The 27,442-nt window shown below is 44.9% G+C and overlaps 1 protein-coding gene across 1 annotated transcript in view; it reads left to right on the top strand.

The window, feature by feature from the left end:
* CCKBR (cholecystokinin B receptor) overlaps window positions 1-27,442 on the top strand; it is a 248,525-nt gene that overhangs the window by 129,841 nt on the left and 91,242 nt on the right. The window lies entirely within an intron of this gene.

Genomic DNA, 27,442 nt, shown 5'->3' with positions numbered 1-27,442 from the left:
TTCCTCTTTTGTTTCAAATTCTTAGACAGAGTGTACAGTTGGTGTCGAATTCCTCAAGGGTTTTCTGAGTCACCGTCAATCTTCAATCAGATTCTAAAGAAAGATTTGGAAGCATTAGAATTGCCATTCGAGTCAACCCTAGTACAGTACATTGATGACTTACTGATTGCATCAAAGACAGAAAGTGGCTGCACAGCCGATACCATTGCTCTGTTGAACCATTTGGGAAGGAATGGACATAAGGTGTCTCCTTCCAAATTGCAGTTCTGTCAGAAGAAAGTGAAATACTTGGGTCACCAGATAGAGAAAGGGTCACGGAGAATAATGAAGGAAAGAATAACAAGTGTACTTCAAATGAATCCACCAAAGACAAGGAGGGAGGTGAGGAAGTTTTTGGGAATGGTGGGCTACTGTCGCCAGTGGATTCCCAACTTCTCAACTCTAGCAAAGCCTTTACTGAAACTGACCCAGAAGGATGCCTTGGATCAAATTGAGCTGAAAGGAGATGAGATGGATGCTTTTGTTGAATTGAAAGAGTGCATGTGCAGGGCTCCAGCTTTAGGTATGCCTGATTACACAAAGCCTTTCACATTGTTTTGTCATGAACGTGATGCATGTTCTTTGTCTGTCTTGACTCAAGCCCATGGTGGCATAAACAGACCAGTAGCGTATTTTTCAGCTACTTTGGATCCGGTCGCAGCAGCACTCCCAGGGTGTTTGCGCGCCGTAGCAGCAGTTGGTATCAGCCTCACTCAGAGTGAAGGAATAGTGATGGGACACCCAGTAACAGTCATGGTCCCTCACTCAGTTGAGATACTTTTGACCCGCTCCCGAACGCAACACATGACTGGAGCAAGACTCACAAGGTATGAAACGATAATTCTGGGCTCACCGAATGTGCAGCTGAAAAGGTGCACTACGTTGAATCCAGCAACCTTGCTTCCTGGAGAAAATGCTGAAATTGAGAACGCTGAAGACGTCGAGCATGACTGCCTTCTGGTGACTGAATTTTGCACAAAACCTCGACCTGACATTAAGGATACTAAGCTTGATGAAAATGACCAAATTGTTTTCGTTGATGGTTCATGTCTAAGAGATGGGATGGGAATTTTGAAAGCAGGATATGCTGTATGTACTGTAACAGGTGTCTTGGAAGCGTCCTGGCTTCAAGGAGTCTATTCTGCACAAGTAGCAGAACTTGTAGCCCTTACAAGAGCATGTCAACTGTCTGCATTGATGAAAGTCACCATTTACACTGATAGTCAGTACGGGTTTGGGAATTGTGCACGACTTTGGACAACTATGGTCACAGAGAGGTTTCCTGACTTCTTCAGGATCCCCAGTGAAAAACGGGGAAAGAATAAGGGAATTGTTACACGCCATTCAAATGCCAGCCGAAGTTGCAGTGGTAAAGTGTAGTGCTCATACAAAAGGACAGGACTATGTTTCCCTGGGAAATGCATATGCGGATCAAGTCGCAAGATTTTGTGCCTTGAACTGTATATTACTCAGAGATGAATGGAATTCGATAAGTGAACCAGAACTCGAACCAGCTGAAGCATTTGCCTTGAAGGTCGTAGATACAATAGATGAATTAAAAGCATTACAGAATAATGTCAGGGAGGATGAAAGAGATTCCTGGATTAAATCACAATGTATAAAGAGACCAGATGAGTTATGGGTTTCAAATGAGGGAAAATTTGTTTTACCAAGTAGTCTCTTATCACAGCTTGCGCGGTTCTATCATGGGCAAGCTCACCTAGGGAGAGATGCCATGATAAGATTGTTCAAAACTGATTGGTTTAACCCCAGATTTCGTCAAGCTGCAGAAGCAGTTTGCCATCGATGTGTCACTTGCCAGCAGATGAACCCAGGGAAGGGAACGGTTGTGAACGCGAGTCACATTGGCAGGGCCAGTGGCCCATTTAGTAGGATGCAGATGGACTTCATTGAGATGCCTGTGCATGGAGGTCTAAAGTATGTGTTGGTGATTGTGTGCATTTTTAGTCACTGGATTGAGGCATACCCCACACGTAGAAATGACAGCCTTACAGTTGCAAAGCTATTGTTGAGAGAGTTGATACCACGTTTCGGATTCCCGATCTCTTTAGAATCAGATAGGGGAACTCACTTCAATAACGAGGTGATAAAGTTACTTTGCGAAGCGCTGAACATTGAGCAAAAACTGCATTGTAGCTATCGCCCTGAAGCATCAGGACTGGTGGAGCAGATGAATGGTACACTGAAATCAAGAATGGCGAAAATATGTGCATCAACAAATTTGAAATGGCCTGACGCATTGCCCTTGGTGCTAATGTCAATGAGAAACACCCCTGATAGAAAGACTGGATTGTCTCCGCACGAAATTCTCATGGGCAGGGCTATGAGACTTCCTGCAGTTCCCGCAAACGCGCTTTTGAATATTACAGATGATATGGTGTTAGACTACTGCAAGGGTCTGGCTGACGTGGTTCGCTCTTTCTCTCACCAGGTGGAAGCAACCACCTTGCCACCGATCCAAGGTCCAGGACACGCACTGAAAGCAGGTGACTGGGTCGTGGTAAAGAAGCACGTGAGGAAGTCATGTCTGGAACCCCGTTGGAAAGGCCCTTTCCAAGTGATCCTGACGACCACTACCGCTGTGAAGTGTGCGGGGGTTCCCAACTGGATTCACGCCAGTCACACAAAGAAAGTGTTGTGTCCCACAGATGAGGAAGTTGAAGCGCTGAAATTGCCAGTGCCTGATAAAACAGTGCTGAGTGCTGAGACAGAGCAAACCCGAACTGAAAGCGAACAGGCAGGAACAGAAGAGAGAGAAACATTCTCTGAGGACGAAGCAACAGACTCACTTGGGGAAGACCAAGGAGAAACCTCAGACAGCGACGAAGCAGCTGAAGGTGACAAAGAACCTGAAGCAGCTGAGGGTAGCAAAGAGCCTGAAGCAGCTGAAGGTGACAAAGAACCTGAAGCAGCTGAAAGTGATAAAGAGCCTGACGAAAGTAACGGTGACGAAGGGCTCGAAAAAGGTGAAAAAGCAGGAGAGCCTGATCAGAGGAGGGCTTTCCCAGAAGCAGACGATACAGAAAAAGAAAAAGAGAACGTGATTGATTCCCCAGAAGGAGGGGACAAGGTAGAACAGAACGAAACAGTTCAAGCTTCCACAGAAAAGATCGCAGGTCCATCAAATGGACATGGTGCAAAGAAGAGACTAAGTATATCACCAGTAAAACAAAGGACTAAAGAAAATTTGAACAACGGAGAAAGGCCAAAAGTGAAAGAGAAAAGAAAGGAAGTGACTGTCGTGGTACCACCCTCAAGTGAAGGAAAAGACTTGGCCAAAGAGGAAAGTACCAGTGAGGCAGAATCGAAAAGAGAAGCAAAATTGAAAAGGAAAAGGATACCGAACAGGAGATATTCCGGTCCAGAATGGGCATATGCAGTCAATGACGATTGGACTGACGAATTTGTATCTCGAAGCCTTGAGAACGAAGAAGAAGAGATACCAATAGAAAAGAAAAGTTTTATGGACGCTGTTGATTGAAAGGGTGATAAATGATATTGCTTGCTACAATCTAACGTGATACGAACAACCAGCTGAGACATTGCTAAACCGGATAAGACACTTGCTGAACTAATAGAGACTGAGTTATTGCCGAATTGAGACAAATGCTGCTAACCGAGAAGTGACTGGCCTTTTGAAGAGAACTGTGTGAACATTGCGCTCGTTCAGCTTCGTAACTGAATTGCCAAATAGTTTCTTTTATAGGTGCTTCTAGCTCTCTGATTCTATACAGATCATGACGCAAAATAGTAGAAAGAAATATTGTAAATATGCGTGTATAAGCTTGATAATTGCATGTGTACTAATAATAATGGCAATAGTGCTTGCAATGCATGGAAAGGGTGAGAATGAGAAAATAGGTGCTTCTACTTTTGCTCCTGTTACTGTCACTGAACTAACCGCATTGAAAAGACTAGAATTAGATGAGAGACACTTGCATGATAAGAAAGAGCTTTCGTATAATGTTTTCTATCGCTTGCTAACAGAATATGTTGAGACTATGGATGCGAAAGATTGTTATGTGTGTACACAGATACCGACATCAGTAACGGAAGGGGTGACTTATCACCACATGCCTCTTACATACGGGATTACATGTAGTATAGTAATGTCTAGATTTTATGGTCAAACTAACATACAGTATTTTTATTCAAATTATGATGTTACCTTTGCTTATGTTCCTATAATAGCGCAGCTAAGCCAGATTGCTAAAGATTGGGATGCTAAAATAATGAGGGAATTTTTCGAGCCAATGCAACCTTTTGAAACGGCTCACGCTCATAGGGAAAACCTTACCTGCTCGCTCTCTGCAGTAGAAATAAGCTTTTTAGATCGCACAGATGATAGAAGGGCACAAATGAATGCGAAATTAGAAAAAGAGCTACATAAGAGGACTTCAGTAGATAATTATGATTTTGCTGCAATAAAAACACAAGGGAGAATAGCTTTAGATGCTTGGCATGTAGGGATATTTTGTATATATCGAGGTGAATCTTATTATGACAACATTTTTGTAGGAGCGAGTGAGTGTAAACATACGTTTATCTTTAAGGCCAAATGGACATTCATGATGAACGGACTTGACCCTGTCATTCCAGGTGTATATTACATTTGTGGGTATAATGCCTATTATCGTCTTCCCAAGGGATGGTGGGGGAGATGTTATTTGGGTATAGTGTTCCCAAAGGTTTATCAACTGGATGACCTATCGACGATTCAAAAGACATCTGGATCCCATCGTATCCAGAAAAGAGAGACCGCAGCTGCTGTGGTAGGAGATATATTTGGAGCCATGATTCCTTCATTGGGAGTTGTGTTGAATTCCATCAAAATAAGAAAGTTGTCTACTATAGTGGATAAAATGTTGACAAAGTTTTCAGGTGCTATAATCATGATAGATGCTGAACTTGCAGCGGAAAGAGCTATGACTCTTCAAAATAGGCTTGCTTTAGACATTCTTTTAGCAAAGGATGGCGGCGTTTGCAAAATGCTTGGTGCACGACACTGTTGTACGTATATTCCAGACAATAGTGTGAAGATTAAAACAATGCTTGCTAATCTAACAAAAGAGAGTGCAGATTTGAAGGAATTGAAAGAACCAGGAGTGTGGGAGAAGGTTGGAAAAGGAGTTGCTTCAGTGGGAAATTGGCTTGGTGGCCTTTGGAATGGAATATTACTAAAAATAATACAGGGAATTCTAATAGTTCTAATTTGCATATTTGGAATTTGGGGAATAAAAAGAGGAATAATAATGATTATGGAAAGAATTAAAAGAAGGAAGGAAGAGAAAATTATGAAAAGAATGGCAGAAGAATACAAAGCGAAAACTAGGAGAATTATAAGGAAAAGAGAACTGACAGAATTTTAATGGAATAAAATTTGTGGGAATAGTTTTGTGTGATGACAAGTAGTCATCAGAGGAGGGATTGATGAAGCTGAAATGAAGGTTTTACATTTATTGACGCATAAACGTAGTGTGAAATAATCATGTGTGACTTTAACCGAACTAATAAAGATTGTACGGGGACAAAATGTGCCCTCAGAGTAGTTTGCCAACATTTATAAGCGTGCTTTATATAACGTGATGTATTAGAATTGCACTAATCCGACATAATCATAAACGTGTGCTACGATTTGCTTGTTTGAAATGTTTTAGCTTAGCATAACTTTAGCGGAGGCTTTGGCCTAGTTGCCTGGTCTCACGGTTTAGATGCTCGTATTTTTCCAATGTGCTAATAAACGTGTATTTTTGCTTGAAGCTGTACTTTTCCACTGAGATCGTTCACATGCTTATCTTAAGGTTTCGTGCCAGCCTGGCATTTTTCTCTTTGCTCCAAGGTCAATCTGCAGGTGCGGACAATGGAAGCTCTGAAAGTGAGTTAATTGGTATAAAATGTTGCAACTTGCGTACCCGTCTCCAAGGATAATGTATGCTTAAGTAAAAGCTTGAGAACTGTTGTTTTTGATTGGACAATTTGAAGCTAACCTATGAACCCTCCAATGGAAGACCCTACTGGATTTGAACTGTTGTCTATAAAACCCAGGTGCACGAGAAGAAAGTAGCCATTACAGCTATTACCAGCCATTACAGCCATTATCGCCGTTACCCGCCATTCCGTAGCTATTATGGCCCACCTTGCTGCGACGCCATTTTGAGAGACTTTGATGCTTTCTCTAATCGAGAGAAAGAGACCTTAAATGATTCTTGCCCTAGAGACTTTAACTTTAATCCCTTGCATGAAGTAGTAGTTTTATCTTGCCGCCGTGAGGCAATTGCCCCGTCCACCTTGCCCCGTCCCATGCTGATCGAGAAATGGTACCTGTGAGACGAAGCCTTCCTTGAATGCTGATCGTAATTGGTAAATATGAAAGGAAATTGTAAAATTGCATTGTGTTTCCTTTAGGTAACCAACTGCTGATTTTGATAAGATCCCTAGTTAGGAGTTTTTTCAAATTTATGTTGCTAAATTGTTTTTGCATGAAGTCCCACATGCCGATGCTAATTTGTGGTTAGATGAGGATTCTTTTGTTGCACGATGCAATTTGAGACCTTGTTATGCTGACTAAATGTATGCAATTAGTTCATTACAGATTATAGTATTAGTGATTTGCATTGCTATTATCGAATGCCTTGTTATTCAAATGCTGCATAGATTGCACCTGTTTCGCCGCTATGGACAGCTAATAATGTTCATCTACGTATATCATTTGGTGTTGAGACACATCTATATTGTGCTAGCTTTGTTAATATAGGGAAATAAATTCACTAACTTTGCAATAAACTGGTGTGGTTATTCCTGACTGAAAGGTCAGGGTTCGCCGAAATGTATTCTGGATTAATTGTTAAGTGTTATGTTGATCAAGGTATTGCTTATGTTCGTTATTGATTATCAATTACATTAAGTTGGCCGGTCTCGGGTGAAGAGAGTCCCACTTAGCCAAAAGATTCATCGGCCTAAAGAGCGTCCATAGTACGGGTAAAATTATCTGTACGGATCGCTCTATCAACAGCAACAGCTATGAACAAAGCCTCACGGAGCCCGAGGGGATTTTAATCCCCTCGGGCTCCGTGAACATTTTTTTTTAATAGAACATTCTGCCCTGAGTGGCAGAATGTTCTAATAGCCTTAGGAACCCGCCGTAGCGGGCTCTACCGGCTATTAAAGGCCCTCTCCCTTGTTAAAGGCCCTCGCCTTCGGCTCGGGCATTTAACGTGGGGAGCGGGCCTTTAATAGCCGGTAGAGCCTGCTACTACTTGAAACTATGAGCTGGGAAACCTACTGCTAGGACAGCTACTCCTCTTTGAATGTATATTAGAACCTTGGAATGTTGGGAGGTCCATTGGAGACATAGGAGTGCTCTGGGCATTTACTGGCTGGTAAAAGCCCGGAGCATCAACATTCCAAAGTTCTTTGTTCACAGCAACAGCTGTGAACAAAGGCTTCAAGGAGCCCAAAGGGATTTTAGCCCCCTTGGGCTCCCTGAAGGCATTGTTTTATTTATTAGAACATTCTGTCCTCTAGTGGCAGAATGATCTAATAGCCTTATAGCCCTTCGTAGCAGGGCTATACTGGCAATTAAAGGCCCTCTCCCTCTCAGAGGGCCTTTAACGCTGGAGCGGGCCTTTAATGGCCGGTAGAGCCCGCTACAGAAGGCTCTAAGGCTATATTAGAAAATTAGAATGTTAGGGGCTCCATTGCAGACAATGGAGTGCTCTGGGCTTTTACTGGCTGGTAAAAGCCCGGAGTGTCAACATTGCAATGTTCTCTTTGTTCACACCAACAGATGTGAACAAAGCCTCACGGAGCCTGAGGGGATTTTAATCCCCTCAAGCATCGTGAGGATTTTTTTTATTTGATAGAACATTCTGCCCTCGAGTAGCAGAATGTTCTAATAGCCTTAGAACCCGACGTAGCAGGCTCTACCGGCCATTAAAGGCCCTCTCCCTTGTTAAAGGCCCTCGCCTTCGGGTCGGGCCTTTAACGCGGGAGCGGGCCTTTAATGGCCAGTAGAGCTCGCTACTGCGGGTTCTAAGGCTATATTAGCCTTCTCAACCCCCCCATAAACTGTTCCGACTGATCAACTGTGAGAGGAGTCATACACTTCCCTCCTCCACCATCCTCAGTCACCCCAGACTTTAAAAAATATCCTTGGTGTCTTGCCACCATACACCACCACCGCCAGTAGGCCACCCTCCAGAAATAAAATATACGCAGGGTGCACCTGCTGGTCTGTCCTCTTCCCTTCAACTTACATTTAACAAATACGAATATGTAGTGTACTGAAAACTTCCCATGTCCCCCTCAGTAGTCCTGCTTCTTGCACCAACACCACTATACCTGTATATCTTTCACCCCTCCACTCCTGCATGCGTCCACACTCAAGAGAGCACAGGGAAGAGGCACTGACCCTGACTGTGGGCAGTGGTGTAACAAAACATTAGGCCCCCGCAAGATATGCTGAAGCCTCCCTTCTATATTTACATCAGTAGGGTCTGAGGGGGCCACCTTCAATATGGGTAAGCCTTTGGGGCCCCCGGCACTGCAGGGGCTGCGGGGGCCTCTTGTCCGCCCCCGACTGTGGGAGGGAAATAGGAATCCCCTCCCTGTGGTGGAGGATGCAACACCTGTGGTGGTGGGTAATGGCACTAGAACATCTCCCACCTTATCTCTCCTCCCTCAAGTCTGCAGAGACCTGATGAAGGGAAGGGTACATGGGAAGGGAAGGGGACATTCATCTGCCCTTCATCTCCGCTTCAAGTTTCTGGAGACCCAGGTGAGATGGTGGATCAATGTTTCCCCAAAGAATTTCTTGTTTTTCACTGCTCTAACTTAAGAACAACTAACAATAGCAAAAAAAATGACTGCTTGTGCAAGAGACCAGTGAAAACCATGTTTTGAATCCCGGATTGTTATTAATGATTTCCAGCTGAAGTTGGTCATTTTTCCATGAGGAAAACAAAGGCACTGATATCAGGACTGCGTCTTCTGCTTCCGCACCGCAGAACGCCGGATAGCATGGGGAAAGGCTTGGAGAGGGGATATCACTAGAAGTAAAGCTGTTGTAAGGTGAAGGGAGTGGAGGAAAGAATAAATCAGGAATTATTAGGAAACAAACATGAAAGTGGGCAGTAATTAGAGGCATTGAGGATGAGATGACAGAAAGGGAGGCACACCAATGCTTTATCAGTTATGAGGGTCAGAAGGAAGCACAAGTATGTGAGGGAGGAGGAATGGGGGATCAGCAGAACACAAATTGTGGAAAGTAGGGAAGGAGAAGGGTAATGGCCCATATGTATTATAAGAGATCAAATACTCACAGCTCTATTGTATTGTAGTGCAGCATTTAGGGCTTACCACACTTAAGTGGGGTGCTGAAGCGCTTGCCTACAAAGGGTAAAACGCCTCACTGTGTAGGGTGTGTAGTTGGAGGGATGTTGTCTTTGTTTTGATCCAAGTAGGAAGTCTTTCCACATCCCACGTGTATAGTATCTAGTCACAGAACTCCTTAGTGACTTGTTGTATTGGTATAATATAGAGTTGGGGGTGCTTTAACTCAAGTACTTGCTCTAAAGGCCCATTTCATTGATGCAGAATGAACCGGTGAGCCTTGAAGTGTTAAAGTTGAGCCTACTTTATGCAAATGGTTGCCCTGCTCTTGAAATGGAAGGTACATGGGTATTTTATATTTTATTTAACTTTATGGAGACTATTTGCCAGCGTTTGAAGCTGGGATGGGGAAGGGCACATCCTACCCACAACATCTCTTTTCCTCATTATGTTCCTCCTAGACAGCTGCGCTTTACCTCTGTAATCTCCTGGTGATACCCTGCGTCACTATTGCCAAGAGAGGTGATCTCTTCTTTCAATTCCTAACAGCCAAAACTTAGAACAACCCCCTGGCACCTCCTTGGGCCACCTCTTCTCACAACACAGTCAGGAAACTGCTCAAAACCTTCCTCTTCACCAAATAACCCTTGTTCTTCTGTTCTTTTCATGCTGTATCTATTGGCTTGGCACCAGGACACCCACTGTTGGGTGGCAATGCCATTTACAATTACCCAGTTGAATTCATTCATTAATATGATATTCAGTTCTAAACCTGGCTTTGGCACTCGACAAAATATGGTGTAATTCTGTTCAAATTACTATATCTCCATGTTCCTCAAACTGTAAATATAACACGTAACGAAAGCACAAACTGCCTCCCTCTCCCATATCAATAAAATCATATTTCTGTAATCAGGTCTCTAACACAATTCTGCTTTATAATACATGGGATTCTGCAAACCCTGCATGTAACCCATCTCTAGTTGCTTTATAATACATGGCTTTCTGCAATCACTGAATAAAAATCTTTCTAATTTCTTTATAATAGGTGACTTGCGACTCACCCAGTTCCCTATTATAAAGAAATGACTAAATAATTCAACGGTAATAACTTATTACAGTCAGTGCCTGTTGCCAGAGCCAGCAGCCAAATGGAAAAGCAGGTAAGGTCACTGAGCATAATCAAAGTAGACTGAAATGTTTCTTTATTTATTCTGCTCTGTTTGTCTAGCTGTAGAGTGACAAGATGAAAGTTTTTGCACTCCTTAGGTAACTATACAAAAGTTTGAATTTTTCTCCATGTTTCTACACATTCCAAGCAATGGAATCCTTTGAAAAAACGCACTTGTATTAAACTGATCCTAATATCTTTTTGCAACAAATATTTAACAGCTTTTTTTGAAGCATTTAATTTTGCACTAGAGATTCAATTTTTATTCTTCCTGTTCTCTCGTTCACATGAAGGAGCTATGCACCAAGGATTCAAGTGGTTGGTGGGAAAGGTCATAATGTGACCATGTAGTATAAGGAATAAAGTATCCCCTGTTGTTACATGATAAGGATATTGCAAGACACCTCGGAGTTCTATACCTTTGTAAAGGAACTAAGACCTTCTACCTCGTTCCTCTGTATGATCATGGAACTTCTCAGTGACTTGCAATATCCTTATAATGTACGGCAGGGGGTAACGTATGTCATAAGAGACCACAGCATCATGTCTGAGAAGCACGTGCTGCATGGAAATGTAAGGCACTGCACTGTCCCTTGGAACTTGGTGTTTGCTTCATGGAGCAAAACAATATATAAAATACTCTGCACAGGGTGGTGTGACAGCTGAACTCACCCCATATTCTCCCAGGCTGTCTGCCGTCGCAGGGTTCACCAATCTCGGTGCATTGGGGATTCACCAGAAAGTCAAAGCCGCATTCCTCTGTCCAGGCTGACAGCTGGCCCCAGGCTTCTGTCATTTCCTGAGCCCTCTCTTCTTTGATGAAAGACACTATTCCAAGGTTTTTTTCTTTCTTGGTGAGCACATTCAGCCCCACACTGGACACGTTGCCACTGGTTTCAAAATGTCCATGGTGCAGCAAGGCCCCTTAAGAGGTGTATAAACAAAGCTTCTATTTCCACAGAAGTCTAGGGCTGGTGTCACCAAGGTGCCCTCCTAACTGGAAACAAGTTCTTACTAAGTGAGGTGTAAAAATGATGAGTGAACCATGAAGTATTCATGTACCTGTGCCACTTTACATGAAATAATTAGTGCTATTGAGCCCTATTCATAAAAAACACTCGCAACATTAGGGATGGAGATTTGCATATTCACCTAAGCATCATTTTGCCAATTGTTCTTTTCGCAAATATTCCTTGAAGTATGCCTGGCAAGTTGTGCCAAGGGTAGGTTTCGGGGTGAAACTATAGAAGATCAGCTGACTTCTCCCAAGAGCTCCCTTTCCGCATGGATAAGGGAAAGGGACCTTCTGTGCAAATGCACAATTTTTCTCAAGAAGAAAATATTCTTCTCCATGCAGAAAACACTACTTGGGCACCGCTAGCAAAACTGGGAGCTATCAGTTCCCCTTCCCTTTCCGGAAGTAAATCTCCAACCACTTCCAGGATGGAAAGGGGTCGCAGGGGAGTTTGGGAATGGCCACAAACCTACAGGTTGTTATGTGTCCCCAAACTTCCAAGACAATCCATACTTTGAGGCATTTACTTCTCACCGCTTGAATGGGATTTCCTAATGGTGGATTTCTCCACACTCGCGATGGTAAAGGCATTTACGCCCTCCTGGAATACCTCTGTGGAATCCTAGCAGGTGTAACAAAGGTACATATGCCCGTACACTATGACTCAATTCATTCACCTGTCTGAATAGCCTTATTGCTTTGCTCTTTGCCCCTTTTCTACAGTGTTTTCAGTTCTATTGTGTTATTAATTTTTACCAACAGCTGTTTCCGTTACCTCTGTTTCTTTTTCAGGGGTAATTTCCTGAACCCCATTTTTAGTGCTCCTTCTCTAGCCTTCCCAAGCTCTTCACCCCCGCCCCGTCACAGAACTGACCTTCATTTGTCACTGACTTTGTTTTTTGTCTCTAGTTCTTCTCCTGCAATTCCGTCTCTAACTAATTAGGTCTGGTAAAGACACATTTAACAGTCTCACAGACTTCACGCAATCTAATCAGAGAAGCACGTCGAACTCAGTCATTGGTTGTTGAAAGTGTCATTTATCACAATCTTCAGCCAATGGTTGTTGAAAGTGTCATTTATCACAATCTTCAGCCAATGGTTGTTGAAAGTGTCATTTATCACAATCCTCAGCCATTGGTTGATTGTAACTGTAGCTCGAGAGATTAAAAGTTGCTCTTGCCCTAAGGGACATGGCTCTTTGGTGCATCTGTGAGACGAGTCAAACATTGGAGGTGGGGGTGGGGGTGGGGGGGGGGGGTCTCTTCATGTTTGCTGTTTGCATCCGTTGTTTTGTTTGCTGAGCTCGGAAGACATTTTCACTCGTCTCTTAGACCAGACAAAATGGAAAAATGTGTTTTTAATGCACCAGTCTCAAGAGGCCATAAAGATCATAAACAAAACTCAAGAGACATATTATAATGGATGCATTCTGGTCTCTGGGGAGCTGGAGGGTTTCCAAGAGAGTACTGCCTCTGAAAAGCCAGTAGGATTGGGGTATATTCAGTCACACGGCAGATGTACCCCTGCAAAGGACAGAAGGCGCAGTACTGAGTCGTGCAATAGGGCTTGAGCAGAGCTAGTCCAGCAACAGTCTTACATCTGACTGGCTGGCAGGGCTGGGGTAATGTCAGTTACATGGCAGACTCACCTCTGAACGACCCGTCACATGTCAGCCAGGCCTCTGAATGGTGAGCAGGGCTGGGGAACGATCAGCCATAGGCCAGAAAATCAGTAACAGACCGATTGGGCAGGTTCAGAGTCAGTCGTCTGTCATATGCAGCCCTGAAAGCCTGATAGGGCTTAAACAGTGCTTGTCGGATGTCAGGCATACCTGTGAACTATGAGTGGGGCTGGCAGTCAGGCATATAGCAGGTGCACCTCTGGCAAGGCAGTGAGGCTTGGACACTTCTAGTCATGTCAGGAACGCTTCCATCAGATGGAGGGGGTTGGGAGAGGGTCAGTGACATTCTAGTAGCACCTCTGACATGCTGGAAGGGCTGCAACAGAGTCTGTCAGATGTTACTGTGATGTACAACTCAGAATAGCCGTTCGGTCTGTCCTAAAGCACCTGTCTTTGTACCTAGCAAGCGCTTGGAAACCATAGGATGGCGTTTGTATGTTGCGTGACTGTGCACCGTGGGACACCTGCACACATACATGCACACATGCTGGTAGCGCAAGAGCATCACAATCCTTGTGCACTGGGAGATGAGCACACACAGGGAGCTACGTACAGATGCCACACAGGCAACAGTGATGGGCACCTGAAGACAACGGATGCTGACAATAGATGCTGTGGTGGCGTTTGCCCCGTGGGATATTTTTTACGTAGAACCAGGTGCTCATGCTATGGAGGGCCTTGGATGAAATGTTGGACTTCGCCCGATAAAAGCCTCAGACATACCTAGTGGGTGCCATCCTCGCATCAGTTTCACCTGGCACCTGCAGGCGCCCTTCCAAGTGCCCACAGTGCAGAACAAACACTCGCGAGAGTGTCATTTCTAATGGAGCATTCAGGAAAGTGAATCAGTCAATAAAGCCAGACATTGGCCCACATCCAAGTAGGGTGAAGGCACGCCCCCCACCAGCAGAGACCTTTCAGGAGAAGACACCCCAGATTTAGGCAGACTTTGTGGCCGGCTCACTCCCTCGCTAAGCACATGATCTCTTCAGGGTGAAATGTGCCACGTGCCCTCTGCCACCCAACCAGTCACATTCATGCTTCACGCACACTGAGAGCTAGCTCTGCTAGGCAATGCCACCCTCTCCCTCCTGCTGCATTACAGACACACATTTACCACCAGACTGGCAACAGGAGCCCTGCACACAGCACACTCTCAGCCCCCTACCTGCATTGCCCCCTGTGACTGGGCATCTTTCACAGCCTGCACCCCCAAACTGGCATCTGTGGTTACCACCCATGGAGTCCATGTACTGTTTGCTCCAGCCTCTGTACATCCCGTCTCTTGGAAGAGATCCAGCAAAAAACAATGAAAATGGCAACTCAAGATGCCTTCATCTGCAATGCAATGGCTTTGCCACCTGCAAAGATACAAATGTTTTCAATGAATGTCTCAGCAGAGAGCTGGGATGGGAAGCGTGCAAGACACCCCAACCCCCCCCCCCATCCCCAAGCCCTTCATCCTGCCCAGGGCCTCTCATTAGCTTTCTTCCCTTGTAAATTGCGGGCCCCCCTCTGGTGTCTGTGCTCTTTGCAGGATCTTGCAGTGAAACTCAATTAAAACGGTCTACAAGAATTTGGCAGCCATGTTGAAGCTGGCTCCCAGGGCTGTCTGCAAACCCAATAACGGGGACGCGTGGGCGGCTAACCCACCCCCTCCCGGCTCAGATGCAAGGCGCCCCCAGATTCTGTTAAAGAGCTGTTCGTGGCGCAGGAGGGTGATGTCTGCTGTCGCTTCCGCTCATATCCTCTGTGTTCTGCTTTGTTGCTGTGGTGTTTGATCTCAATGGACATTACTGACTCTAAGATCCTGGTTGTACCTTGGGATTCAAAAACTCTCCTGTGGTGAACTTTTCTCCCCATCCCTCCTGGCTGCCTTCTTCATTTCAGTTGCTCTCTCCAGGTGTCCCCCTCATGCTGTATTCTAGGGTGTGAACCATGCCAAAGACAGGAAGTACTTGAATCCAAAATCAGAAAAGCAGGCCAGCACTACCCAGGATAACTCGTATTCTACCCAGAAGTGCTCATAAATACTTTAACCCGCTCCCCTGAGCTCGATCCACCAATAGGATCATTCGCTGTGGTCGCCAGACCCCACTCAGCGCTTAATCTGTCACTAATGATGGGCAATGTTGTATTAGTTGATACTTTTTCATATACATATCTAACGTTGTTAATGTTAATATAATTTATATCTCGTGCCAATCATCCCGGGAGGGGTATCTCGGCGCAGAGCAAATCACAAACAAAAGTGATAACTGCTAAATTAGAACATCACTGTCTTGTGTCATTTTCCAAAGTTAACATGATCTGTGCACATGCGAATATGAAGAGGTAACCTGTTCCAATACAAAGGGGCTGGGTAAGACAAGGATCTGCCCCATGAGCAGGTCTCTCTGACTCGTGGGACCACCCGCAAAGGTGTATCACTAGATCTTAAAAGTCTAACTGGTCCATGGAAGGTGAGCTTAGAAGATATGTAGCTGGGATCTTTCCCTATCAGGAAATTGTGTGTTCAGCAACAGATCTTAAAATATTCCACAGTTTTTCTGTTCTTTCTGGATATACTATATCAACCATAAATCCTTGTATTAATACCATCGTCTCTGCTCACATGCTCGTAAATTTCTCTGATACCCTCAGGTGTAGCCAGTGCTATATAAAGCCCTCAAATAAATAAATAAATGAATAAGGGATTGCACCCCTGAAAAACTCTCAACACCTGGACAGCTGCCCTGTTTGCAGTGACTGATGCTTATTCCTAGAACCTCCTAGGTTAAAAAAACAGATGAGCAGACCAGGATTCTTCTTAAAGTGACTCAGAATAAGAGCCCCATCCCTCCAGAGGTGTGTACAAACCCCTCATCTCAAGCCTCCTTGATGAACATAAAACTGACACCAACTCAGATCTACTTGCATTTCCAAGGCACATAAGGTGATGACAGTCCCCCTAGAATATGAAAGTTGAAGTCTTAAGAAATGTGCACATACCTCTCACTTGATGCTTCCATGATGGACTTAAATCCACTACTCATGCAGAACTACCTACATAATTATCCACTCCTACTCTTTGTCACCTTGTAAATAGAATCTGAATTGCTTCCCTCTATTACTTTGTACACATATGGTATGCGCCGTACTACAAACCTTATGTCATTCTCTTACGGTAACTTTCCTAGTAAATACTGTAAAAAACTCTGAAACCCCTAAGTCTACAAAGGGCTACATGGATTACAAATAATGAAATTAAATAAACTTCTGAGACGCATGGGCTCTCCATTTCCAATTCAAGAACGGCAGGTACTCAATACCTGATGGTACCTGCCTCTTTAAAGCACTGGTGGACAGGTATCATTGTATGCTGGCATCCAGTATGTGTGAAAGCATGTGAATATACAAGGATATGTGTGCTTTGGGGCGGTACAAGGAAACCGGTGCTAGGTACATGCTCTTGGACTATACAAGGACGCCCTGAGGTAGCTGTGTCCTCACAGGATACACAAGTGTACCTGGGTGAGATGTGTACTTTGGATATTGCGTGGGTGTTCTGCTGCCCCCTGGTTTAGTTCTTGTTATAAAAATAACTCAAACACCATAAACATATGTGGTCCAATGAACACCCTAAGTGCATTAGTTGTAGATTACAAGGTCAACATGTATACCAGGCAAGGTTACAGAAAGTCCTTCTAATGACTTCACCCAAAGGTCTCCCCAGACTAGGTTATGTCCAAGCCGCACCATGCTGTGACCGACAAAAAATGAAAGACTTGTTATCTAATCAGTAAATACTGTGTAATTGGATAAGTGTTCTGAAGTCACACTTGTTCCATACATGGGTGGCTTTATCTCAATACTTACAGGAGAAAAAGTCATGCCAAAGCCGAATGACGTACACAGGCAACATAAAAGATAAAGTAGACTCAGTCATAATCATTAGCAGTCAGTACTGAGGGAACGTCTCAGATGTATCTTAATATCATTATTTTATTAGATTTGGTGTTGTTTTTTCTTTCTGTGAAGGGCAATGTGCAAACCTCCATCACTGGGCCCTAAGCGAGCCGTCTAGCGGCTGGGATAGCTGAAAATGTCCTGAGGTACTTTGCTAACAACTGGAAATTTAAGAGATGTTTCCAAAAAGGATCTCCAGTTAATTCATCGTAGAACATCTGTTTCCTTCCAGTCTTGAAGCCCTCTATCTGAGTCACTGTTGAACACAAAACACTCCCTGCCTTTAGTTCTTCCATTGAAGCTACCATAATACAGAGGATTCTGTCCCTGGAAGGCTCTCATTAGATTCATTTTAGGACACCAGCGGCCAATTTACTGCTCCCAAAGTACAGGTCAGTACTGGAAGTATTTTTGACTCAACCTTTGTACAAAAAAAATAGATTATTTGAAAAAGTCAGATTCCGAGTGGGTTTCAATCCAATCTATCTCATTAATATTCTTGAGATGGGTAACAAATTTTGACTAACTCTGATTGGAGGCTGTCGCAGGGATGGTGGCCTGCTGGTGTCAGAGACCACCATATCTGTGGTTGCTTTTCAATACAGTAGACTTTTAAAAAAAACAAATTTTCCTTAAAAGAAATGGAGCTGCGTTTAATAAACAAAATGTACTTTCTTTTTTATTTGAGAGTTGGCAATACCTGCTCCCTAACAAACATGTTTTATAAATTCACGAAGGGGAAGGGGCATTCTTCCTGCATGCAAATGGGTTACCCCCCAAAGATTGGTAAAATTTCAGTATTTTGTGGCTGGATTTTGTTTGCAAAACATTGACACATAACAAGTGGATTTGGTATTTGGAAGGGATGCCTACAAACATGCCCCTTCCATTTACCAAATCTTTATCCATTTGGAATTTCAAAAACCTTTTTCGACTCACAAAATGGGATTAGTACATAACAAAAAGTACTTTAACAGTCACAAACGCTAACTGTTACAATACTTTGTATATCTGGCCCCAAATATTTCCTGGCTTGAGGCCGTATTTTGGAGTCATTGTAGGACAGACAATTTCTTCTTGCCGTAAAATCCACTTTTGGAGTAATTCTAGGACACATAATTCCTGCATTAAGTTCCTCCTGTAAGACACAAGATTTCTGTTAACCTGAAAGTTTTCCATTATATCACATTGCAGGGCAGAGAATTACTTACTGGCTAAGGGAATTTAACTGGAGTCATTGTATATAATAAGCGCAAAATCATTCATCGCTGGCTATATGATTCAATATCTGTCACACTGCTGATAGGGGCATCAACACAAGCACAGGCTTAGATTTTAAGTTGTATTTCTGGCTCCCCAGGATCAAAGCTGAGTAATACAACTGTAAATAAACTCAATGAGAAATGAAAAGTTAAGAGCAGCCATGACAGGTGCCTGGGAAGACAAGGCTCTGTATTCATGGATGGAAGCTTCTTCCAATAATGGACCGGTGTTACAACAAGTCTTACAACAGTTTTCTTTTGATGTACCTTTTGCTTCCGCTGTCTGTATCCAGACTGTAGCTTCGTACAACCCCTGGTTATGGTTATGGTGCGTCCGGGTGATAGTGAGGTGGACAGAGTAACAAGCCAAGCATTTCCTAGTCTCCATTCACGCAAGATGATGCGTTATTCCCTGATTGGATACCCTTAGTCCCTGTGGCACCAATGAAAACTAAGGATAAACAGCCACTTGCCTTTAACTAGCATTTAATTTGAATAAGCCAATGAATATTCCACCTTTATGAATCTTTCTACTACTTTGGTGAGGTCCCTGTGCTCTGGATATCAAGAACACCTACTGTCTAGTTGAATATGGCTTCCACATTAGGAAATATGAACAGATGTTGTAACATTTAGACACTTTACCAGGGCCAACCCTTGCCAGAACAAGGAATGTCTCACTGGGTTGCAGAATCCCCCATAACTCATAAGGTAGCACCACACTGGGTTATTCCACATCACACAAGAGGAGTTGCAGCGACAGCAGCACTGTCTGCAGGAACTCTCCTCATGGACAACTGCATGGTGCAGAAAGGAGAACTAAAACATCTCTACTTAGATGAACAGGCCAGGAGGGTATTTGTGATGGAACAAGCAGTGCCTAGGAGCCTCTTCCAGTTAGGGAAGCGCATCCCACCTATCCTTTGTGCATGGCAACTGTTTACCTGCTATGACTCAAGCTTGTGAGTTTCTGAAAAATCAAATGCAAAATATAAAAAGCTACTTAACTGTGTTTATCCAGTGTTGGAATTGTTCATAGATTGCAACAACCCTAACTATTTCAGTTATTTATCCTCTTGTGACATGCCTTACACAGTTGTGCTTGAAATTATGGCCCCCAGGGTGATAGAGTTCAAAACACTCCCACCTCATTGGCCAAAGTTTGGTGGCCTTTCGTGGAGTAGAGGTCGAGTACATTCACCTTGTTGGCTGGGATTCATAAAACTAAGGCCCAGATTTAAGAAAAGCGGTGCTACGTGTCACGAATCGCCACTTTTCTTGCGGCCCCTTGCATCCCCCAAACGCCACCACGTGTGCACTGCATTTAACATATGGCACATCATGGCGCAGGCTAGGGGCAACAGCATCATCATTTTTGATGCTGTTGTTGTACTTTGCAGGATCAGTGGCAAACATGTTGACGTCAATCCTGCAAAGTACATAGAGGCCCCCAAAAAATAATGGTGTGTCTCCTTTTGATGCCTGCTCTGAGCAGGAATAAAAAATGCCGCTACAAATGGTGCAGTGGAATCCTATAGATTCTACTGCACCATTTTTGACGGCCCCCTAATGGGGGAATGACCCCCACGCATACATTATGTCTGGCGCAGGCATGATGTGGTGCAAGGGTTAGCAATGCGTGCATTGCGCCTCTTTGTAAACATGGTGCAGTGTTTTTGCCACACTATTGCTACATTAGCTCCAAAAAAATAACGCTAATGTGGCGATAGTTGTCACTAGGCCCTTCTTAAATTTGGGCCTAAATCTGTGAGATGGGTGGGCTAATAGTAGTCGTTCTTAAATGTATGCATAGTAATGCTGCTGTTTTTAAACGCTCAGTTATTTCCCAGCCTAGCAATGATGTTAAGAATATGAATCTACAAAAGATCCAAAGCTATTAACATCACCTTATTCCAACGACATTGTGGGGTTGTAGTTATCGTTAATAAAGGCTCTGCTGGACAAGCAAGGAGCTGTGCAGAAAGCAGCAGTGTGCTGGTGATGCCTGTGAGGGCAGTGGGACTGTGCCACCTAGGTGCACATAATAAATGATTATACACTATTATTGGCATTTCACTTCTTATTTCAAGTGAATCCTGACATCCGAACTTGCTTATAAAACCAAAATAAAGCGCAGGCCTTTGTATGGATGTTGTATTATCCCATGCACCATACACACACATGTAGGCATTGTGGGGGTGATTCTGACCCCGGCGGTCAGAGACCGCCGGGGCCAGGGTCGGCAGGAGCACCGCCGACAGGCCGGCGGTGCCCCGCAGGGCATTCTGACCGCGGCGGTTCGGCCGTGGTCAGATGCGGAAAACCGGCGGTCTCCCGCCGGTTTTCCGCTGCCCATGTGAATCCTCCATGGCGGCGGAGCGCGCTCCGCCGCCATGGGGATTCTGACACCCTCTACCGCCATCCTGTTCCTGGCGGGTCTCCCGCCAGGAACAGGATGGCGGTAGGGGGTGCCGCGGGGCCCCCGTAAGAGGGCCCCACTTTGTATTTCAGTGTCTGCTATGCAGACACTGAAATACGCGACGGGTGCCACTGCACCCGTCGCACCTTCCCACTCCGCCGGCTCAATTCTGAGCCGGCGTCCTCGTGGGAAGGATGATTTGCCCTGGGCTGGCGGGCGGCCTTTTGGCGGTCGCCCGCCAGCCCAGGGCAAATCCCAAAATACCCTCAGCGGTCTTTCGACCGCGGAGCGGTATTTTGGTGGGGGAAGTCTGGCGGGCGGCCTCCGCCTCCCGCCAGACTTAGAATGACCCCATGTATGTGTCTGGAGGTTCAGAGGAAAACAGAAGTCTTCTTCATGCTGTCTGGAGGATCATGTCTTGGCTCAACTGAGAGATAGGTGCCCAGCATTGCTGAGAATGGAACAGACAGAATGAGTGTCTACAATGGGGTTTGTGTAGAGCTATTTACCTTGGTGTTGGAGGATGAGGAACCTGTGCTTATCTAAATAGATCATTTTCCCACTGGGAAGTGGGCTGGCAGTGGCCAAATGTATCTGCAACACCTTAGATGAAAGGTACCTTTTGGCACTGTACACACCTTACAGGCAGATTAAAGAAGCAGACAGAAGCAAGGGACCCTTCCAGTAGGGATCTGGGACGGAAGAGGGACACAAACAGCCTACATGTAAAAAGATAGGGTATGCCTTAGAGCACAAAGGACGTGCCTCACGAACTAGGGAACAACTTGGAAATCCATAACACAAAGTTTGAATGGCCAGGTCGGTGGTCAGTCGCTGTGGGCTGAGGACTGCATTTCCATTATGGTCAGGTAAAGGGAAAAACTCTGGTGCCAAAGTTGTGCAACGTCCGAAACATTTCATCGCCAAATCCAGACAAAGGTTTCCAGCGCTGTACAACTTTGTCTGAAAGGCGTAATTCCACCCAGGTAGCCCGATTAAAAGGGTTGATTTAATGCCGTGGGATTTCATCTTTGAAGACCATCTTGTGGCTGAAAATCTGTGTCAACCATGTGGCATTCACTCCCCACAGAGGTACTAGATGATGGAAGGGAAAGCCAAGAATAGGAAGATTAAGGAGGGCAGAGAGCGACAAAGATACCTGTGACTCCTCGGACGGTGGCAGCTATGGTTTGAGGAACATCAAGTGAAAGACTGGGACAATGTAGCTGCAGGGGGACAAGAGGCAGAGAAAGCTCTGATGCTGGGAGGAGAGCTTTGGTGGCGTGGGATAGATAGGAGAGGCGGCAATATTGAGGCCTAAAACAAGGGTATGGGAACTGTCATCAAGTACCGGCGATCCACCCATTGCCCTCTGTGGATCTCGGCTGCGGTAGGAATAGTTTCCAGCTGCAGCAAAGGACCACAGAAGCTGCCTGTTTCTGTTTTTTTTTTAACTTTGTGAGCTTTGCACATCTTGAATCTTGAGAAGATTAAACAAAAAATTGTGAATCAGGAGATTTTGCAATTTAACACAATCCCAATTTATTTCCAAGTGGATGCTGTTCCCACAGCTTAGCTGATCTGCTCAAAGTCAGGAGTACAACAGCAGGCCTGCCCTCAGGAAGAGAGGCCATTTAGAGATTCCAGTGGTAAAGGAGTCCTTGCACTATTAGAGGCCCCTCCATACAGGAAGCCTTTCCACAGAAGGTCTGTCTTACAGGCCAGCAAGAACGACAGCAGACTCCCAGTGCAATCTCACGCAGTATGAGTAAGGCCTCAACATGCCTCTTCTGTTTTTGTGAATTAGAAAATGTGCATAGAGCGCTTGCTTCAGCTGCTCTGTGTGTCCACAGTTTGACTGTCAGAGCCCTCACAGGTGAGCAACACCTGAAGCGGTGAATCCACTGAAACGCCACATTGTTAAGTATTTTGAGACCGTATCCCCTTCATGGAACAGGGGATGACTCTCTATTTGTGAGTGACTGTGAAGAACACCAGCAGCAAAAAGTGCATGTTCCCTGCCTGGTGTTGTCCATTCCACCGCTGCCTTTGGGTGATGCACTTCCATTGTACCAGGATAGTGTCGGTACAGGTTCTCTTGTGATGTGTACCTACCTACTGACACAGCCGTAGTTCCCGAAGCTCCACAGCTCCACAAATTGACACACGCCACACGGCTAGCAGTGGCAAGCTAAAGCCATTGAGCCAAAAGGACAACACCATTGTTGTAGTCTCTGCAAAAACACCTCTCCATCCTCTAGGCCTCGTAACAAATTTGGAATAATGAAAGGAGGTAGGTTCCAAGTTAAACACAATTTATGCCCTAAAAAGGCACCCATAATTTGTGCCCATGGACTGGCACTGAGGGATAGTCAGCTGGAATCTTGGACCAGTGTGCCACATGTACTTTAGCCTGATGCTGTGGTATGAGACATGGGATCCATCCTTGCACAACACAATGGTAGAGTGTGTCTGATATATGCTGACATTTGCATACTCACTATGTGCACAGTGGAGCAACCTGCATAAGAAAGATGACAGCTGTGCTTTCTTGTCTGTGAGAATAAAGTTTTCCATGTTACATCAGACAGTACTAAAAATATTTGTGTAACTATCTCTTGTGATTCATCCGCACTACACTAAGACTGAAACATCTTACAACATGTTGGTGAGCCACCTCTTCCTCTTTCCTTGGTAGGGAAATGTAAAACATCCTGAATGCTTTGTGCTTTTTAGACATGTCTTATAAGTTGTTGCACTTCTGACATTCTTTTTATGAGTTAAAGTCAGCAGAACTGATATTTGTATATCTCAACAGCTTTGCTTTGCCACATATCATTGCCCCTGTGATTTGCCCCCTCCTCTCAATGGGTAAAGCTAATTTGTTTCTACAATTCAAGTAATATTTTGTGCCCTGTCCCCTCAGCTGGTGGACAGCATAATGATAAGCAGAGTGTCTTGTGTGGCACCCAATAAACCTCACAAATTCTCTACGTAGGTGGCTTCTTTTTCAACTCTTAGCTCATGCAAAAAATCTTTGTCATTTTAGAGCCCAGCCATCAGATGTGTGCCATCTTTTGTCGTGCATTTTCAAGGCAGTAAAGTTAAAATAGATAATGGTTCACTATTAACACTTTGCTAATGTGCATGCATTGTAGCACTACAATGCATTATGACTTATTTAAGATTCAGTGTATTTGTGCTGCTGTCTGTTGCTCAATGACACTGTTTTTAGTCTTTCAATTCTGTCCCTTTTTTCGACTGTTTAAGTGTTCTCACCTGACAAGAAACAGGTACACATTGTGTAAGGGAGAGGTGAGCAAAGACACTTCGGAAGGATGCTTGGCCATTAATACTAATAAAACTCTATGGGATGCTTTCCCAGGCAAGCTTGTCAAAATACAACTTAATTCCTATCCTTAACATACACCAAGGGATTCCAACATTAAATATTTTTATCTGTAGCTATCCCCATTTCAGGTACCTTCTTTAAGCTTCCCTGGAGTGTCCTTAACTAAATAATTAATGAATGTTTCTTTAAAAAAAAAAAAAATTTATTGAATATTTTTCATTTTTTAATCTTACACATTACATCAAGGCTATACATACTACACATGCAGCTCAGGAAAATAACAAGCAAATGGTTTCTGCGTGGCATGTAGGACGTTTCCAGTCGAAATGATGATGAGGACAGAGTCCACACGATTTGCAAGGGTGACTGAATGGAGACAGTTGCAACAGACTTTATACCATTGTGGGCTTGCATAAGCAACAAAAAGATATATTTTAGTCCAACAGGGAGGGAAGAAAACCAAACATTCAATGTTTGAACAACCCACACCTTCCCAGTTTGTAAGTAAATGGCACTCCATAATGCAACACTAATTTCAGCGTTTTGTGGGAGTAAGCACAGTCTGGTGTACTTGATATGTTCTGTGCTAGATGGACACGCGGGGGTTCTTGACCCTGCCAGGGGTTAGTGCTGCCCTGGGGAAGTCATCTGCTTTGGATAGGGAAGATTGGAACTCAGCAAATAGAGTGTCCCAGCTGGTCGAGATAGGGTATTTTCTCAGACCCCTAACATCCACTCTGTTCAAGGCAACACTTTCAGCCTGAGCCCATGTTTTCATGGAATGCTCCCAGGCAGTGATCACAGGGAGAGTAGGTGACTTCCATTTATGAGTGATTGGCAAGGAGGAGACCTAAGTCGATGGAACAAGTGGTGACCCTGTACTCCCTGGTCTGGTGTTGCATGCCCAAAAGGCACACTTCCCACGCGCAACGCGCCCTGTGCAATTCGTGAAATATATATAGTGACGCCTTGCTAGTATTGATGAAGCAATGGACAAGCCCAGATCATGTGCAGGAACTGTGCTTCAGGGATGCAACAATGGGGGCAGGCCGCATCTGTACGGTGGAGTAGCAGTTGACCTTGTTAGGGGTGAGGTATGCCTTGTGAAGTATACAGTATTGTATCAGTTGAAAGCGGGCGTTGTGTGGCGTGAGGGCTGGATACTCCAGTATAGTGCGCCATTCATCATTTGTACAGGGACGGCCCAGCTCAGCCTCCCAGTGGCGATGCAAGTGGGTAAGCGCCGTCGTTGTGTGCTCTAGGAATCAGCTAGCCAGCGTGTCAAGTGTTGGCCCATTCCCATATTGTGAAGATATTGGACCGAGAGGTGCAGTGGGCGCTCCTTCTGCAAATCCCCCCAGTGTTTTCCCATCACCGTAATGAGGGAGTTGTAGAGCAGGAAGTGGCCAGGAGGAAGCCCTTCCTCCCCAATCAGAGCATCAAGGGGAATGAGGGCGCCAACACAATATAAATCTCCCAGTATGTGAAGTCCTACCTCAAGCCAGGGGTCACCTCTGCCAAGGAGGCGAGCAGTCTTCCCCTTGGTGTACCTAGGAGAGGTAGTGCTGGGGCATACAGTTGTGTTGCCTTGTGAGAAAGAGGCTCCGCCTGTAACAGCGGCATGCTACAAGTAGAAGAGAGGAGCAGGGCAGTGCAACCTTGGAACTAGGGTGAAACAGGTGCAGTATATGAGGCAAATCCCATGCTGGGGAGGCTGTAGCAATGCCTGCTAACCACCGGGCCACCCATTGCAGCTGAGAGGCCAGGCAGTAGTGCTCAAAATTCATCAGAGCAAGCCCTCCTTGATCCGTAGATAAAAAACATTTATTTAGTGCCACCCTGACACATATACTATGAAAGAAGAATCTGCTTGTCAGCCATTCAAGTGATTGAAATAAGGACTTCGTGACATAAAGAGGAAGGTTGGCAAAGAAGTATAATAAGCAAGGCAGCGTTCCTTTTTTTGTAAGAGCTATGCGTCCCGCCACTGAGAGCAGCAGTGACTTCCAGAACATCATCTGCACTTGCAGCGAGGACACCATCCATGTGAGATTGCCGCCCAAGAGTTCGGCAGGTCTGTGATAGATACGAATGCCGAGATAGCAAAACATGGCGGGCTGTCATGTCAACCGAACACCGACAAGGCAAAGTGGAGGATCAGCTGTCGTGTCAGCAAGCGGAAAAAGACAGGATTTAGCCCAATTAACCTTGAGTCCCGAAAGGTCTGCGAATGAGTGTCAGCGCTATGTCGGCTGGGAGATCGTAGATATCTCTAAGATAAGGAAGCAAGGGATCTGCACAGCGGGGGACCAGGTGTAGTCCGTCACCCAGTGATATTCCCTAGCTTTGTCCTCACGCAAGAAGGACAAGTGCCAGTGGTTCTATGGCCAGAAAAGAAACGAGTAGTGGGGCAGCGGCCAGCATTATTGGGTGCCCCTCTGTATCAAAATGGGCCAGTTATAAGGTTGCCCGTTTTTACTCTGGCTAGTAGCTGGGTATAAAGAATTTTGACGAAGCTGAATGAATCGAGCCCTAGAACATATTGCAGCAGCATCTCAAGCAGAAATCCCATTCTGACAAATCAAAAACTTTTTCCAGGTCCAGCACTAGGCAGCTTGCTCAGGGCCATGTATGGGGTTCATACTCCAGGATCCGTAAGAATCTGAGCAAATTGAGAGAAGTACTTCAGGCCGGGACAAATCTGTTTTGATCCAGGTGTACCAAGGTTGGGACCAAGGGTGACAAACGATTTGCTAGGATCTTAGCAAGTATTTTGTAGTCCGGGTTAAGGAGTGCCACGGTCCGATAAGACCCCAGTGCTGTGGGCCCCTTCCAGGTTTTAGGAGGGAGATGAGTAATGCCTCATGGAGCGTGGCCAGTAGGCAGGTAGCCAACAGGGCTTTATTATAAAATATCTTCAGGTGAGGGGCAAGAAGGGGAGCGTATGCTTTGTTAAATTTAGTCTGAAGCCCGTCCGGTTCTGGGGTTTTACGAGTGGCAAGTGCAGGGATGGCCTCCTGAATTTTGAAAGACATGATGGGACTGTCTTGGTCTTTGCTTTGTCTTCACTTTGCTTTTACGTTCAGGGTTTGACAGCGCTTGGGACTCACAGTTCAACAGTTGACATATAATCTGGGAGATATCTCTGTCAAGCTGGCAATGCATACTCCAGGTGTTGCTCAGGGTGTGACCCCTAATGGCCAC

The sequence above is a fragment of the Pleurodeles waltl genome, chromosome 8 (genome assembly GCF_031143425.1).
Source record: "Pleurodeles waltl isolate 20211129_DDA chromosome 8, aPleWal1.hap1.20221129, whole genome shotgun sequence".
Taxonomy (NCBI): domain Eukaryota; kingdom Metazoa; phylum Chordata; class Amphibia; order Caudata; family Salamandridae; genus Pleurodeles; species Pleurodeles waltl.
Note: the sequence above shows the minus strand (reverse complement) of the source record. Positions and strands in the feature narration are given on the sequence as shown.